This window comes from Podarcis erhardii (assembly GCF_964252035.2).
Source record: "Podarcis erhardii genome assembly, chromosome: 11".
NCBI lineage: Eukaryota > Metazoa > Chordata > Lepidosauria > Squamata > Lacertidae > Podarcis > Podarcis erhardii.
Genome location: NC_138501.1, coordinates 36,334,974 through 36,351,771, shown reverse-complemented (window position 1 = coordinate 36,351,771; position 16,798 = coordinate 36,334,974).

Below are 16,798 nucleotides of genomic sequence, written 5' to 3'. Positions count from 1 at the left end.
ATATTCTTTACTCAGCTCTAAACTCAGAGTTCCTGAAATCTCCATCTCACGTGAATGGGCATGAGGTATTACGGTAGGTTCATATTGAGAATGAAGAACGACATACTGTCCAGAACTCTCCTTCCTTCTGTCATGAGAACTACAATGGAATTTTAAAAAATGAGGGAAATGGCACCAAACACACTGAAAATTTGATATTAAGTGAAGAGAATTCTGGCCAAAATTCCTGAACATAGCTGTCAAGTGTCCCTTATTTGAAGGGACAGTCCCTTATTCCAGCGCCATGTCCCGCTGCTGTCCCTTATTGATGGATGTCCCTTAAATGTCCCTTAAATGATGTCCCTTAAATTTCAAACGAAGCAGCTCCTCTCCCTCCCTCCCTGCCGGCCAGGGAGGAGGGAGGCTCCAACTGTGTTGCTTGGCTGTGTTGCTCACCCAATAAGAAGTCTAAGAACGACTGGGGGGTGAAGCTTGCATGCCTTGTGTGTGGCTGGTTAATGCAAGCTGAGGGGTTTTTTGAATGCTGGACGCCATTTTGTTGCACGTGCTGCTGCAAACTTTGTAGTGCAAAGCCAGGCCGGGGAGCCATCTTAAGTTGAGGCTGGAAGATTCCTCAAGCTCAATATCATATGAGGTGGCCAAATTTTGCACTTTAGCAATCAGGAAGTGTAAATCTCTTTTGTTGAATGGCACACTGCTAAGTTCCCTTGTGTAATTTTTTTTTTTTGATGTTGTTGTTGATTTCCTTTTGTTTGATCTTGTGGTGTTCTGTGTTGCTGGCTTTTGCTGCAATAAAACTAACTTGACTTGACTTGAGGCTGCATAGGCCTTGTGGTGCATGTGATTCAGATTCTATTCAGTTGAACCTCTGGTTACAAAGTTGGTTGGACAGTGTTCTCGAAGCTACCCAGCATGAGTTTGACCTGACTGCAGAAGGACAGGAAGACTGGAGTGCCTGGAACAGGTGAGGCTGCAGGTCCCTTATTTTGGCTGCTGGTCCCTTATTTTCAAGGCTGCTGGTCCCTTATTTTCAAATCTGTAAGTTGACAGCTATGTTCCTGAAACTGCACATTTGGCTTCTACAACTAGGGAAGGGAGGACTCGTCCTATCTTTGTGTAAAAGATGCATTCTAGAAAATATTCCAGACCATCTTCTGTCACCTTTTACCTTGCAAAGTTTTGATCACACTGCCTCATATAACAAGCCTTCAATCCAGAAAACGCACTTTGTACTTTATTATCACAGTGGGACTTTCCCGCCTGCAGCCTAAGCAGGCAATGGCATCTCAAGGGCTGTCTGTTTATTGATTTTCTGAGATAGCACACATTATTTCAAAATGTACCAACAAATGCCTTCAACCATCAACATGCTAGAAAAGCCCCGCTGTATAGATAAAAGCTTTCTTTGCGTCTTCTGCCATTTTTTCTAAATAATTGGTTTCCAGATGAAAGAAACAGAATATTGACAAATTCTGACACATCTATACAAATGCCTTAAAGGTAAAAAATGGGTTTTATTTTGTTTCCTGTTTCAGAGGAGACTTCATGTAGCTAGCTCTGAGAGAAAATTAGCATAGCATTTTTTTCGTGCTGTGTTGAACATTTATCCTGCATTTTGCCTCGCCTTCCCCACCAATTAATGAACAAAGAAAATGCATTTGAAAATGGTTCGAGGGGAGCAAAAATTTTCATGGAAGTCTCACGGGTGAGGTGCAGGTATTGTTGTTGAGCTTCGCTTACTTCCAAGGTAGCTGCAGGGTGTTTTTGAGTGCCCTTCCTTTCATTCTGTAAAACATCTCTTTGGTGGTTTGCACTCTGCGGCCTTCTGTTTGTGGGCACAATTCAAAGTGCTGGTTATGACCTATAAAGCCCTATACAGCTTAGGTCCAGGCTATTCTCTCATACAAAACTGCCTGGGTTTTTCAGACTCTCCCAAGTCTCCCTATTTTCCAGGGACAGTACTAGAAGCCGTCCTGTTTTCTGACTGAACCCAGAATGTCCTGCTTATTCTCAGGACGTCCCTATTTTCATCTGAGAAATGTTGGAGGGTGTGGAGTTATGTGACTCCCCAAGCCAAGGAGATAGGCACAGCCTTTAGTAGACATTTGAAGGCAACCCTGGATAGGGAAGATTTTTAAATGTTTAATGTTTTATTATGCTTTTATATATTGCGGAAGCCGCCCAGGGTGTCTGAGGCACCCCAGTCAGATAGGTGGGGTATAAATAAGAAAATTATTATTAATATTATTATTACGTAATATTTTTTTAAAAATAATATTTATTAAGATTTTGGAAATTACAAAAAGAAAAAAGAAAAGTTAAACAGAAAAACAGAAACAAAAACAAAAACACTACATAAAACATTAAATTAACAAAACAAAACAAAACAAAAACAATTAAAAACACTTCCAATATTTTTGATCTTAACTTTCATACACTTGTTTCATTGACTTCCTCAACGCCTCCCTTTTTGTATTCCACTTCAATTAACTATTTCAGCAAGTCCTTTCCATCTTCATCTATTTTCTGTCTTATAGTTAATTTTAACATATTGTAACCTAGTTTTTCCCCCTTTTAATGCATTAACAATCTATCTATACCTAGTTCCTTCTAACATTTCTGCCAAAGCCATATAACTTTATTCCACCTTTTTTCTAAAGCTCCTTAATTTTACAGTATTTCTGTAAATAATTTTTAATTTTTTTCCAATCTTCCTCCACCGACTCCCTATTTTCATCAGAGAAATGTTGGAGGGTATGCTTTAAGATCTTTGGGGGAAGCCCTTTTCTCAGTCTCGCCACCCTCACAGACACGCTTGGTAGGGTGCAGAAGAGGGCCTTCTCAGTGGATGCTCCCAAACCTGGAGCTAGACTGGTTCCCTCCTTGTTGTCCTTTCACTGGCAGGTGAATAATCTTTTATTGCAACAGGCCTTTGGGAACTGACAGGTTTTTTTAAACAACAACAACAACGAAGGGGCTTTTAATAGTGCTGCACTGTTTTTATTACCTGTATTTTAATAGATTTTTTTTCTATTGTTTACATCCTATTAAATTACTTTTTAACGATACATTATCTTGTATACATTTTTAGCTTTTTGAATTTTATCTGTGTCGTTTTAATTTGTGTAAACCAGGGGTGTCAAACTCAAATTCATCGGGGGCCGCATCAGCAGTTTGGTCACCCTCAAAGGGCCGGTTGTATCTGTAGGACTTTATCAAAGTTATTTTTCCTTAGGCACTGGTGTGTGTTGTCTTGAACCTATACACTATTTAATATACCTATTCCAGTACAATTTTAAATAAGAATAGAAGAAGAAATAATAATGATTTTTTAAAAAGATGACGAGATGGGCTTCCAGGCAGACTGGAGCTCCAACGGGGAGGAGACAGAAGCCTGTCCCAACAGAGCAGAGCAGAAGCAAATGTTGCCTCCCCCCGCCCTGCCGCCGCACTCAGAAGTCGGAGGATACAGAGCTGCAGTTTGGACAGCAGCAGTTTCTTCCTTGCAAGGGAGCCCCAGCGGCACTGCGGGTGCGGGTGGCCAGGATGTCCTGCTGGGGCCCCGAGCTGCTGCAGTTGCACCCAGGGAGGGGGCTATCCGCCAAGTCCTCCGGCCCGGAGAAAGCCGATGTGTTGGCGTGGGGCGGTGTTTCGTAGCCAGGCTCCCGCAGCCAAGTTGCTGGCAGGCTCCCACTTTGCTCCAGCCGCCCAGATGCCAGCGCGGTCCTGTTCGGGGTGGGAGGCGCCCCTGCTTTGCAGTGTGGCACACCGCCCGCCCGCCCGGCTCCCTCCACCCCACTCTGCGCAGCTGAACCGGCAGCAGCTTCGCCTCTCCCAGCCCAGCGGGGCGCGCCGCCTGCGGCAGGACCTGCGCCGGGTCCCCGCTCTCCACTCGCCTCCGCCGTTCCCTTCCCCGCCTGCTGGCCCCGCTACTTACCCACCAGGTCGACCCCCAGCCAGCCCCTGGCCCCGCCATCCGCACCCCTGGCCATCTCCTCACCAGCTGCAGCGCCGCAGTGGCCTCCTCTTGCGGCCCGAGCGAGTGAGTGAGCGGCATCCCAAGCGTGGCTTTCACTCCCTGCCCTCGCTGCCAGCCTCCACGGCTCTCTCGGGCTCCAAAAGTTGCCGCGCGCGCGACCCGCCCCCTCGAGCAGCCACGCCTGGGAGCCTCCGAGGGGCGGAGGCAGCCGGCTCCGAGCTCGGCTTCGCGGGACCGCCTCCTCTGCAGCGAGCCCCGGACTGGACCGAGCGAGCAGAAAGCCTCTTTGCCCGGCCCGTGAGGCAGGCGAAAGTTGTGGGACCGGCCGGTAGGCAGCGCCGACGGGGTGTGTCGGTTGGAGCCCTGTCTGCAAGCAGGCAGGGAAGGCTGCTCTGCTTTTTAGAAAGGCAGAGAGCCTCCGCCGGAGTGCGGACCCTAAAATCTGGGTCGGGACCAGTAAAAAGGACGAGAAGCTCGCTTCCTCGCCCTTAATGCCACGGGCCACATGACGAGGTCTGGCGGGCCGAATTCGGCCTGCGGGCCTTGTGTTTGACACCCGTGGTGTAAACCAACCTGACTGGGGAAAAGGCAGGATATAAATAAATATTATTATTATTAGGTGAAAGGTAAAGGTAAAGTACCCCTGGACGGTTAAGTCCAGTCAAAGGCAGCTGTGGGGTTGCGGCGCTCATCTCGCTTTCAGGCCAAGGGAGCCGCCGTTTGTCCACAGACAGCTTTCTGAGTCATGTGGCCAGCCTGATTAAACCGCTTCTGGCGTGACAGAACACTGTGACAGAAACTAGAATGCACGGAAATGCCATTTACCTTCCCGCCACAGCAGTACCTATTTATCTACTTGCACTGGCATGCTTTTGAACTGCTAGGTTGGCAATATTATTATTATAACCATAATAATAATAATTCTTGAGTGTCTGAAGCTCACAGGCAAGCAGTACAAGCTGCTTCAGAGCATGGGTGGTATACAACCATTCAGCCGTCTCCACCAGTAACCTTGCAGCTGCTTTCTGCACCAGCTGCAGCTTCTGAACCATTTTCAAGGGCAGCCCCTGTAAAGCGCATTGCAGTAGTCTATTTTGGGAGGTGAACAGACCCTGGGACACACTTAAGAAAGGTACGTGCAGGTCTAGTGAAGGATATGACTAGGTAGCCGGGTATTGCCCTGGGCCTTGGAAGGGTAAGCCAGCCAATGGGAGGCTGCCAAGAACCCTGCCCCGCCTTGCCTCAGACAAGCTCTGCATGGGCCTAGATATGATCATAGGACCGGTGACATGACCTAGAGAGAGATAATGACATGGGGGCAGGGCATCCTGATGGTTGGCAAATCACATTCGGCATCTAGGCATGTGTCTCCTCCACCGCCAAATCTGAATTATAATCTGGAAAGTTATCTCTGGCCTTACAGGAAGCGACAACATGGGGCACAGGAATGGCTTGTGCTTCCTCTCTTCACACTTGTGTGATAATTTGTAAAGGAGAACTGACATGTATTTCCTGTGGCAGATAGGTTTTCAAGCTTCGAATGTGAAAATAAACTTGTGTATCTACAAGGAGGGGGGTGCATAATGTCCAGTGCTCCCTCAGCTGTTGCCTAGCAGTAGCAGTAGGAGAAAATGGACTGCAGGCCTTGTTTGGCTCAGCTGAGAGACCATCACCTTTTGCCTGCTTGAATTTTTACCATTCCGGCTGGTTCTTTGGGGAACTTCAAGAACTCAAAGAACTCCTGGATTTGCATTTTTCCTCCTCCCTCACAATACCTTTCCCCCTGCTTTTGTGCCATGTCTTTTAGATCGTAAGCCTTTAGGGCAGGGGCTGTCTTAATATTTGAGATATCTGTAAGGAACTCTGACAGTCTTTTTCCCCAGGGCAAAATGCCTTCAGTAAATAAATAAATATTTTAAATTTTTTATTTTTTTGCACATTGCAACAGAATAACGGGAAGAGGAAGAAAAATTTGCCCCGATACACTGCTCCTGTAGCGTAAGGCTGAGCCATGGCCCTCGAGATCAGAGCAGAACTCAGGAGACCTGCAGAGCCAGGGTCAAACAAGTTGACCCCCTTCCCTTGTGAAACAAGCCGACCCCTTTCTCTTGTAAAACAAGGAGACAAGATTATTTGAAAAAGAGAAACTCAACAGACCTCTGGGGGCATGATGGAGAGGAAACCTATTGATTTTTTTACTTTCCATTTTCTCCCCTACTGTCCTTTTGTCCTTATTGATTTAGCCCTATATTGATCCAGCCCTCCCACTTCATGCTACCCTGGCAAATGACTAGGTTGTTGAAATCAGCCATTTACTACTGCAGCAGACTGTACCTTTCATAAATCTTGGTTTATTACTATTACTACTTGGTTCTTCCTTTTAGAGAACTTCCTCACTTCCAGGTAATCACATTCGGTCTAAATATAAACCCCTGGGCCTGTCCTACTAGTAATCTCCTCCAAAGACTGTGATGCACAAGATACCATCTCTATTGGATGGTACCGGTGCGACGTCGTTTCTACTAAGACTGATTAAGTTGTTGGCATGCTGGCACAAAACTGCACTATAAGCTTCCTTTTCCTCGTATCCTACCCTCCTTACATAGAGCAGCAGATATGGGGATCTCAGTCTCCCACCCTGCAAAGCCCAGGCCTGTCTACTGTCAAATATAAAGGCACATCAGATATCATTTGCTGAGCTACATCATTGCTACATCACAAACTATCCTGTCCATGCAACACTCACATATCTTACTGCAAGGGTGGGGAGCCGGGAGCCCTCTGGAAGAGGTTGGACTCCAGCCAGGGGTGTAGGAAGGGGGGGGTGCATTGTGTGTGGGTGTCATCACTGAAGGGGGTGACAAAATGGCAAAAAAATATGTGTGTGTGTGCTTTTTTAAAAAAATGGGCTCACAACACTTTTTTTTGAAAAAATAATTCATGCACTCCCCCCGCACCCACTTCCGATGCCACTGGTAGCTAGGTGAGGCGGGTGGGGGCACTGGCTGTAGGGCCTGCAGCATGCCTGAGCCATGCATCTGAGGGGGAGTCTTCCTGCAAGCTCCATGCTGGTTTTTCGAGCAGCGCGGGGCTTGCGTCTGCCCACCGCCTCAGCTGCCCTACAGCTGAGGGGGAGGCTGCGGAGAGACTCCACGCAGCGTGCCCTGCCTTGGCTAACCCCCATGGACAGCTTGCCCTGCCCCCATGGGTGGCGTGCTCCACCCCACCCTCCCACTGCAGGACGCATGTGCTGCACTGGGAACCTGAGCGGCTAGTTTCGCCACTGACTCCAGCTGTCAATAATAATAATAATAATAATAATAATAATAATAATAATAATTTATTTATACCCCACCCATCTGGCTGGGTTTCCCCAGCCATTCTGGGTGGCTTCCAACGAAATATTAAAATACAGTAGTGTATTAAACACTAAAAGCTTCCCTAAAGAGGGCTGCCTTCAGATGTCTTCTAAAAGTCTGATAGTTGTTCTTCTCTTTGACATCTGGTGGGAGGGCGTTCCACAGGGTGGGTGCCACTACCAAGAAGGCCCTCTGCCTGGTTCCCTGTAACTTGGCTTCTCGCAATGAGGGAACCGCCAGAAGGCCCTCGGTGCTGGACCTCAGTGTCCGGGCAGAACAATGGGGGTGGAGACGCTCATTCAGGTATACTGGACCAAGGCCGTTTAATAGCCCCAGCAAGGATGGCCTATGCCAAGGATAACATAAGTGTAGTCAGTGCTATTTTTCTAGAAAGAGAGGTGCCGGAACTCACCATGAACACCTCCATTGTTCTCTTACAATGGCAATGGCGCCCACCTGGGAGGTGTTGGAATTGAGTTCCGGGGAGTTCCAGCTGAAAAAAAACCTTGATAATGGTGAGATCCATTCCCAAGAAACACTTGGAGATATTCTCCTCCTTCTGAAATTGATTTCTCCAGTTTCCCTGCCTGCAAATAAGATGGAGAATTTTGAGAGGCTGATTGCACAAAGCTCTGTGTGGTATTACTGACTGACTTCAAATCCTATATAGGGACAAAGTCCCAGACTGCTCTGCTTTCCCTTTTGTTTGAAGTCCAAAATGCATGTGTTCTGTTTCTGTTATCCTGCAGTAATAGGGATACAGTATTGTATTCTCTGAGACTGGCATACAATAGATTTTTTTTTTTTCTGCCAAAGCTCCACAGATACAAAAAAGGCATGAAATTGGATTCTGTGTCTTCTAGGGTATTTCTGAATAAATGGAAAGCGCTGCTTCAAATGTGAGCAGATCCTATTAGCTTTGTGATCACTGACCCAAGAGGTTTCTAGTCTTGCCCCCTCTCCTAGAATGAGAAATGCAGCTTCGCCATGTGTCACATTGAGGCAGCAGTCAGACCAGCCTATATCTCAGATGCCCCCAAATCAGTTCTTTATAGGTTACAAGAGAGAGGATATTGAATTGTCCTTACTGTGTTCTGCAAATGATGCAACCGGACAATAGATTTGCAGAGCAATGAAGTACAGTATATACTTACAAGTATACTTATCAAGAATACAGGATACATTGGGTTTAAATGCAATTGCCATTTACAGTGGTACCTCAGCTGTCGAACGTAATCAGTTCCAGAAGACAGTTCGACTTCCGAAACACTTGACAACTGAGGCGCAAAGGGCTGTCTCCAAAGTCAGTGGAGAAAACTGGGGGGGGGGGGGGACCCAAAAACGCAGCAGAAACCATTCGACTTCCAAGGCGCATTCGAAAATGGAAGCAATTACTTCTGGGTTTTCGGCGTTCAAAAACCGAAACATCCAGCTTTCGAGATGCTCAAAAACTGAGGTACCACTGTATATTGCTTTGCACTTGACATAGGGATAACCAGAGCAGAAGGGCTGGTATGGGCAACTGAAGGGCTGCTTTGCTGGGTGTGCAATAGTTGTGCTCAGTGCATAGCTATTTAAAAGAAGGTGCACACTAAGGATATATTACTAAGAACTTTCGAGTGATAAGAGGAAGATTAATTGCTTCTTCTATTTACAACTGTTGTTTGTGAAGGCATCCAAGGCTTCCAACCGAGATATATAATGCTGAATTCACAAATGCACACATAAAATGTTAAAAAAAACACTTAAAGCTGAGCCCACAACTCCAGGGCAGTTCAAACCGGGCTTGTAATGGTTTTATAACTAACCAGTTCTTAGAATCATAGAATCTTTTTTCCCAATGCAGGGCTTGAACCCACAACCCTGATATTAAGAGTGAAGTGCTCTACTGACTGAGCTATCCTTTCCTCCAATTCTTGATGTGGATGTCCTTGCACTGTGCTAAATGTGTGGCACTGTTGCTGTTTTAAACTGTTTTTATCATTATACTTCTTTTAAAAAGGTTTTATTTGTGCATTTGTTTTAACTGTTTTTATACTTTGTAGCTTGTTTTATATATGTTATTATATTAGGAATGGCTTTGGGATGCCTCACAGGAAACTATTCATAAATAAAATAAATAAAGATGATGATATTTCTTTTGGCAATTGGCACTCTAAGATGGGGTGGAGAATCTGTGACCTCCAGATGTTGCTGGACTACAACTCCTATCAATGCCAGCCAGCATGGCAAAGGGTCAGGCATGATGGGAGTTGGAGTCCAAAAACATCTGGAGAGAAACAGGATCCCTATCTTTGCTGTAAGATTTTAAGGCTGGAATCCGAGACCCACTTACCTGGTAGAAAGCCTCCCAAATATCGATGGGATTTACTTCTGAGTAGACAGGTGTAGGATTATGCCAGGCATAGGCAAACTCCCCCTCCAGATGTTTGGGACTACAATTCCCATCATCCCTAGCTAACAGGACCAGTGATGATGGGAATTGTAGTCCCAAACATCTGGAGGGCCGGAGTTTGCCTATGCCTGGATTATGCTGTGAGACTCCTGTCCTCCTTACTGTGTTTCACTCTGACATGCTTTCCTGAAGAGGAGGGGCAAAAGAGGGCAGAGATGTGCATATATATGCAATTTAAATTTTAATTATTTCTAAATTTGCATTTATACATGTAAATTGGTGCGCACAAATCTATGTCCTTTTTTGTAAAATTGAACTGAAATACAGCCCACCATAGTGGAGAAGATTATGATCTCGTGACCTGTGTGCCTGATCAGTCTTCTGCCCAAGTGCCCTTCATGGGCATCACAAGACCCCTGCCCTCCCTCCTTATAGCGCTTTATCACAAGCCACACAACCCACCAAACAGAGGAGTCCTTCAAATAGAGGACTGTCCTCTTCAAGTAGGGCACATTGTGACCCTACATGGACACCTGGCGGTATGATAAAACCCACAAATGTTTTCATTGGAGAGGTCTTTTAGAACAAAGCAATGTGCTGATTTTATCTTTTGCAATGCCTCCTTAGAGCATCTTTCCATGAAAAGCTCTTGCAATATAACAGATGGCTAAGCACCAAGGAAGCAGGGTTATTATTAGTCAAGCAGCCATCACATAATTGCTAACTGCATTCCTGTGAATTTCCAAAATGTGAAGAACATCACTTGCTGTATCCCCAAGCACTCGGGCACAGCTTCCATTTCTCAAGCTGAAAAACTGCTGGGCTCTGATGGGAAGCTTTGTCTTCCTTTGGGGTAGAGCCATGGGAAAGGAATACCTCTTGCTTTGTGGCTGAAATTGCAGGTGAGCAGTTATGCTCAGGAATGCAGGTGCATTTGGCTTTCTGCACCTGGATATGGAAGGACTCAGCCAAAATCACCTGTCCTTTGGGAACCTCAGCGATCAGCTACTGTAATGGGTTGGGAGCAGGAGGGTGGGATGTCCATGAGAGCTTATTAACTTCATTTTTGTGCAGAATGCTGTGGCTCATTTAGTGCCAAAAGCAGGCTAGCTTAACTACATAGGCACTGTGCTATTGCAATTGCACTGGCAAGTTTGTCAGTTTCCAGGCACAGTGTGCTAGGATTGACTTCTAGCTATTAGCCATGATAGGTAAATGGGAGTGGGTGGTGCTGTGGTCTAAACCACTGAGCCTCTTGGGCTTGCTGATCAGAAGGTAGGCGGTTTGAATCTGCACAATGGGGTGAGCCCCTGTTGCTCTATCCCAGCTTCTGCCAAACTAGCAGTTTGAAAGCACACCAGCACACGGTGTTCCGTTGAGCCAGAAGCAGTTTAGTCATGCCGGCCACATGACCCAGAAAGTTGTCTGTGAACAAACATTGGCTCCCTCGGCCTGAAAGCGGGATGAGCGCTGCACCCCATAGTCACCTTTGACTGGACCAGAGGATCCAGGGGTCCTTTACCTTACCTTACCTTTACCTATTAGCCATGACGGCTAGGCTCTTCCTCCACTGCCAGAGGCAGTAATGCTTCTGAATATCATTAGCTGGAAACTGCAAGAGGAGAGGGTGCTTTTGTGCTCAAATAGCAGTTAGCCATCATCTTGGTTGATGTAGAAAAAGGGCACAAGAGAGAGCAGTAGCTGGAGATGAATTACATTTCCCCAGAAACCTCAAATTGTGGTTTGAATGCTAGGGAAAGTTCGTAACTTTTCTCCAAGGAGCTCAGCATAGTGGAGTTTTATCTTCATGCCTAGAAGTCACAGACTCATACAGGTGATTCACATGGAATGCTCTCCACATAGTAAACCATTCCCAGCTGAGAATGAGAGTTGTGCCATATACTTCCCCCTTACCTTCCACATCCCTGTTCTACTCATGCACCAACTTCCATGTTTTGTTTAACCCACAGCTTCCTTCTGCATACAAACCAGGAAACTGTAGTTTAATCCCAGTGTACTAACCAGGAAATGAAACCAGGATCAAATACGTTTCTTTTAGCAGGAAAACCCTGATGTCTGCAAGCATGCCACAATGCACTTCCTCTCTACCCCTGTTCCACAGCAGGCTAGGATGCTTCCTCTTGCATGAGACTAGATCAGGAGTGCCACCGCTTCTTCTCTTACCTGATTTTCCCAGTTCTGTCTTTGGGGGCTGACACAGGAACTCCTTTGCAGAAGACTAAAGAGCTTCATTAGGTGTTGTCAGGGCTGGGTCAGAGCCCTGTGGTGAACCAGGAACTGGGGGCCAGAAGCTGTGGGTAAGGAACAAAGCAGAAAGAAAACACAAAGCTGGAGGCAGCATCCAGGAGAAAACTTGAAGTCGAGGCCAAAGGATACAGGAACACACCAGAGCTCAAAAGCACCTTGTTGCTCAAGCAAGTTGTTGCTCAACTGGCACAGGAAGCCCTCTTATTTCTAGAAGGTTTCAAGGGCCAGCCAGGGTGGGTGGAGTCAGTTCAAGGTCTAAGCTGGAGTAGATTTATTTTATCTCATTAAAATTATGTCCTGCTTGATTGTTGAAAAAGCCTAGACCCGGTTTACAAAAATGAGAAAACAATAAAATTGTCACAATTTTTTTTTACAAGCATAATTTAAAATATACAGAAGATTAAAACCGCAATAGAAAAGACTAAAACAAATGAAAACCCATACAAAGTTCTAAAAAACTGGGTATGCTTGCCTAATAAGAATCCTAAGAGCCATGTTGCTTTGACAGACTGATAGGCTGCCCCTTTTGAAGTCTGGCCCATGAAAGTTCCCACCACTACTAAAAAACCCCTGGTGTTATGCACTGATATTATTATTAACTGTCCAGGGGTCCTTTACCTTTTCCTTTTACCTATTATGCAATCCACTCCCTGCTGAAATACAAGAGATGCCATCTATATTGGCATTTTGTCAGCTCATGATCTCTCAAGCTGAATCACCTGTTTAAATTATTTTGCTGTTTCGGTGGGATTGTTTTATTTTGTATTTTAATTATGGATGTTTATATTTTCTTGCTTATATAATTGGTTTTTGTACTCAGAAGCCTATTTTGACATTGAATAGTAATAACCACAATGACCATAATAGTAGTAGTAGTACCTAAAATACTGACTTTTCTTTTACATCTTGCCGGTCCAGTCAATGAAAACTTCAAGCTTGTCATCAGTGCAAATGTTCTTCCAAACAACCAAAAATCCAACACACACATAGGGGAGCACAAATTTTGCTGCATAGTTTGCCTTTCATCTGAGTCACTGCAAGGAAAAAAGTTTTTGTACATCCGAAACACATGACAGTTTGTTTTGACTATTTTCCATTTCCTCCTCTGATAGCTGAATGTTTCTGAGTAGTTTCAGTTTGGTATCACAATCAGGTCACAGATTCATAACAGGTCATAACTCAGTCTCATATCATCAGCATATACTTTTATTAAGCACTGGCTGCCCTGTATCTAAAGAAAACAAGCTACTAGCCATAATTTATGACCTTCAGATGCTTCTTTCTTCTTCCCTGAATGAAGTAATGACATTACCATTTCGGTATGTTTTCTTCCCTGCCACAAATTATCTAGAAAGGTAAACAATACAAATCCAAAAAGCCTGCAATATCAAGGAATGTGTGACGTAATTGAGGTCACATGTTCTTACTCTGCAATGTTTCACAAGTGAAAATCTGGCCTAGTTCTTACAAACAAAAAACGAGTGGCAAACCTATAGCTGGACTATACTACTCCAGATTGCAGGGGTTTCCCCATTTAAAAAATCCTTAGTGAAAGAGTCAGGAATAGGTAAAGGGTAAAGGACCCCTGGACGGTTAAGTCCAGTCAAAGGCAACTATGAGGTGTGGCACTCATCTCGCTTTAGGCCAAGTGAGATGGTGTTTGTCCACAGCTTTCTAGGTCTTGTGGCCAGTATGACTAAACCATTTCTGGTGCAATGGAACACCGTGATGAGTGCCAGAGTGCACAGAAATGCTGTTTACCTTCCCGTTGCAGTGGTACCTATTTATTTACTTGCACTGGTGTGCTTTCGAACTGCTAGGTTGGCAGGAGCTAGGACAGAGCAAGAGGAGCCCACCCTGTCATGTGCATCTGAACTGCAGACCCTCCAATCAGCAAGCCCAAGAGACTCAGTGGTTTAGACCTCAACGCCAACCACTCCTTAAAAATCCTTAGAAAAAGAGTTAGGAATAACTAGAAACGGAGGGGGTTCATCTTTGCTTATTTAATAGTCAATTTAGGACAGTGGTGTTTATGAAATATGAATGATTTAATCAGTTTTATCACTGTCTATTTATATGCATATTGGTTGTGAATTCATGTATGAAATATTCACATTTTTGTAAGATGACTCTTTACACTATGAAAATAATAGATTTTTTTAAAAAAAACAGAGAATTACATTTAGACAATTCTATTTTAAAATAATCATTGCACATAAAATATTAGATATTATGGCGAAGGGTTTTAGCGTAGCATTTTCACTTATGCATGGATGTCTGCAGGTGGAAGAAAGAGTAAGGTATAATTTGCAGATTCCACTTTAAAAAATAAAATAAAATAAAATAAAACCTAAGATTCTATCGTTTGAAGAGCCTATGAAATTCATATGCACACCCATGCCTTGTAGTGCTTGTTCTGTAGCTTAGATCACGAGTGATCCCTGTTTCACCAACCAGTTTGGGGGTTGATAAACAGGGTGGTCATTTGTCTGAAGACTTGGGTGTGTTCTATTAGCAAAAGAACGTTCTAACCATAGATTTACAGTATTCTGCAAATCTGACTTGGCTACAGTGGACTGAAATTCTAATTAAGACGTTTGTTTGTTTGTTTGTTTGTTTGTTTGTTTGTTTGGAATTATGTTTTTGCTTGTCTGATAGTTTGTCTGTTGATCTATCCGTCATCTCTGTGACCAGAATGTCTCTGCTTGTTCTAGCCCTCATCCGCTCAATGGCAGTAATTGTACAAGAATTTGGAGTTCATGAGGAGGGAATTAAGGAGATTGATGGGGATTAGCCCAATTCTGAGGGAACGGGTCAACTGTGTTTGCTATGCCCATTGAGTCTGTGCTATGGAGGTTGTCACAGAAGATTAAGTACATTTTGTGATTAAGGGCTTTATTAATAGTGCACAAAAAGTATAAAAACGGTCAGTGGGAAAAACAACTCAAATACATTTGGGGCTTCTTGTTTCAGAAAATGTAGACCTATTTATTTCATACATGGCACCATTGCTATTGTAGCATAGTTCAAGATAGTTTTTCATTTCATTCTTTCTACAGTCTGAGGCTCATCCAGCAGTTTCCCCATGTCCTATTGCAGTTCCCACATCCAGTGTTTTTTTCCCTTCACAGGACCATCTTAACACCCCAATAGGCCATGATTCTCCAATGAATCTTGTATGTTTAAGCGGCCAGTTTCCCAGCGCTGTCAACATGCACCTTATATGGTTGAGGTCTGTTTCTATATGAGCTACTAAAACCTTCTGTAAAAGCAGGTAGCTTGAATAAAGCCAACTGGGCATTTCTGTCTCCATGGTCATTTTTGGTCCACCTCGTGGGCTTTTCAGAGGGGAAGCAGTACAGTGTCTGTGCACCTGTCTTCTTTCTAGCAGAGGCCTCTTTGGATCAAGCTATGTCTTATCATAAGAACATAAAACGTATGCTTAGCCATAGCCACTTTTTAAAAAGAAAAGAAAAAGGAAAAAGTGGCTTCACAGGTCCACAATCCAGACAGAAAATCTATGGTTCTTGAATTCATTTATAAAATAAGCCCCAGAACAACAACACCACATTCAAACTTGGAAGGCCTAGTTATTTCAGGTGGCCTATGCAAGAGGGACTTCTTCCTTGGCTGAGATGTTGTTCTTTTAAACTGATGGTTTTGAGGAAATTCTGTTTTATATTATGGTCTGCAGATTAGGTATGAATGCATTAAAATGAAAATTGAATGAGTGTTTCCTTCATCCCTATTGGAAAGTGGTGGCATGTACCCGGTGCTTTTTTTCTTAAAAAACATGTTTAGGGATACTCTCATTTTGACTCAAGAAAATCACTATTTTATAGTTCAAATCGGGGGAAATAAATACAGTAATTGGACAAAAGTACAAAGATTCACAAAATGTTTAGGGGTATGCGTCCCCCTGCATCCCCCCAGGAAAAAAAGCACTGCATGTACCACAATGTGGTGTTATGCAAAGCCTACTTGGCTAATTACAAGAACACAAGGGTAAAAGTGTGTACGTGAAGGATACATAGTAAATGCACACATGTATAGAGGTTCCACAGACCCCCTACATGCATTATACAATTTTATAGAGTGGGTGTTTCCTTTTGAAAACAATCGCCTCACATTCCTTACCAACCAAAAGCTATAGAAGGAAGGAATCCATTCAGGCTAGGGAAAACATGCATTGGGAATTTCCCAAACAGTACTTTGACAGCGCAGGAACATGCTGCTGCAGGAACATGTTGCTACTATTTTCAAGGGGAACTGGCACAAACATCCCCTAAAGTGCTGGGTGGCTCAAGCCAGGTGCCTTTGTTTGCAGAAAAGCAAAATGAAGATCTGGGCACACTTCAGATCTTTCAAATAGGACTTCAGTTAACAAAATCCAAAAGTAATCAAAGGAGCAAAGCGGCAGCATTATATAGCTAACAAACCTTTAATCTACAGTTTGTCAGTAAGGCCACACATATTTTCCCATTTATAGGCATGGAAAAATGGAGATATGCCTGGGTTTAAACAGAAGGATTAATTGTGATGTTAAAGCACTTTGGGATTCCCTGTGGCCCAGCCAACAGGACCAGCCCAAGACATTTTGCTCCCCCTAATTCAAAATCCATAGTGCTCAAGGACAGCCAAATTATGCTGGCATCTGAAACAGAAAACCCCATAAGCACCTCTCTACCCTTCTCACAGCAGTATAAAATGCTACAAGAATGAATTTAATAACTAAGCATTTGCTTCCCTTTCATGATTCCCCCAGATCATGCCAGAGGTGGCCACCTCACCTTGCCT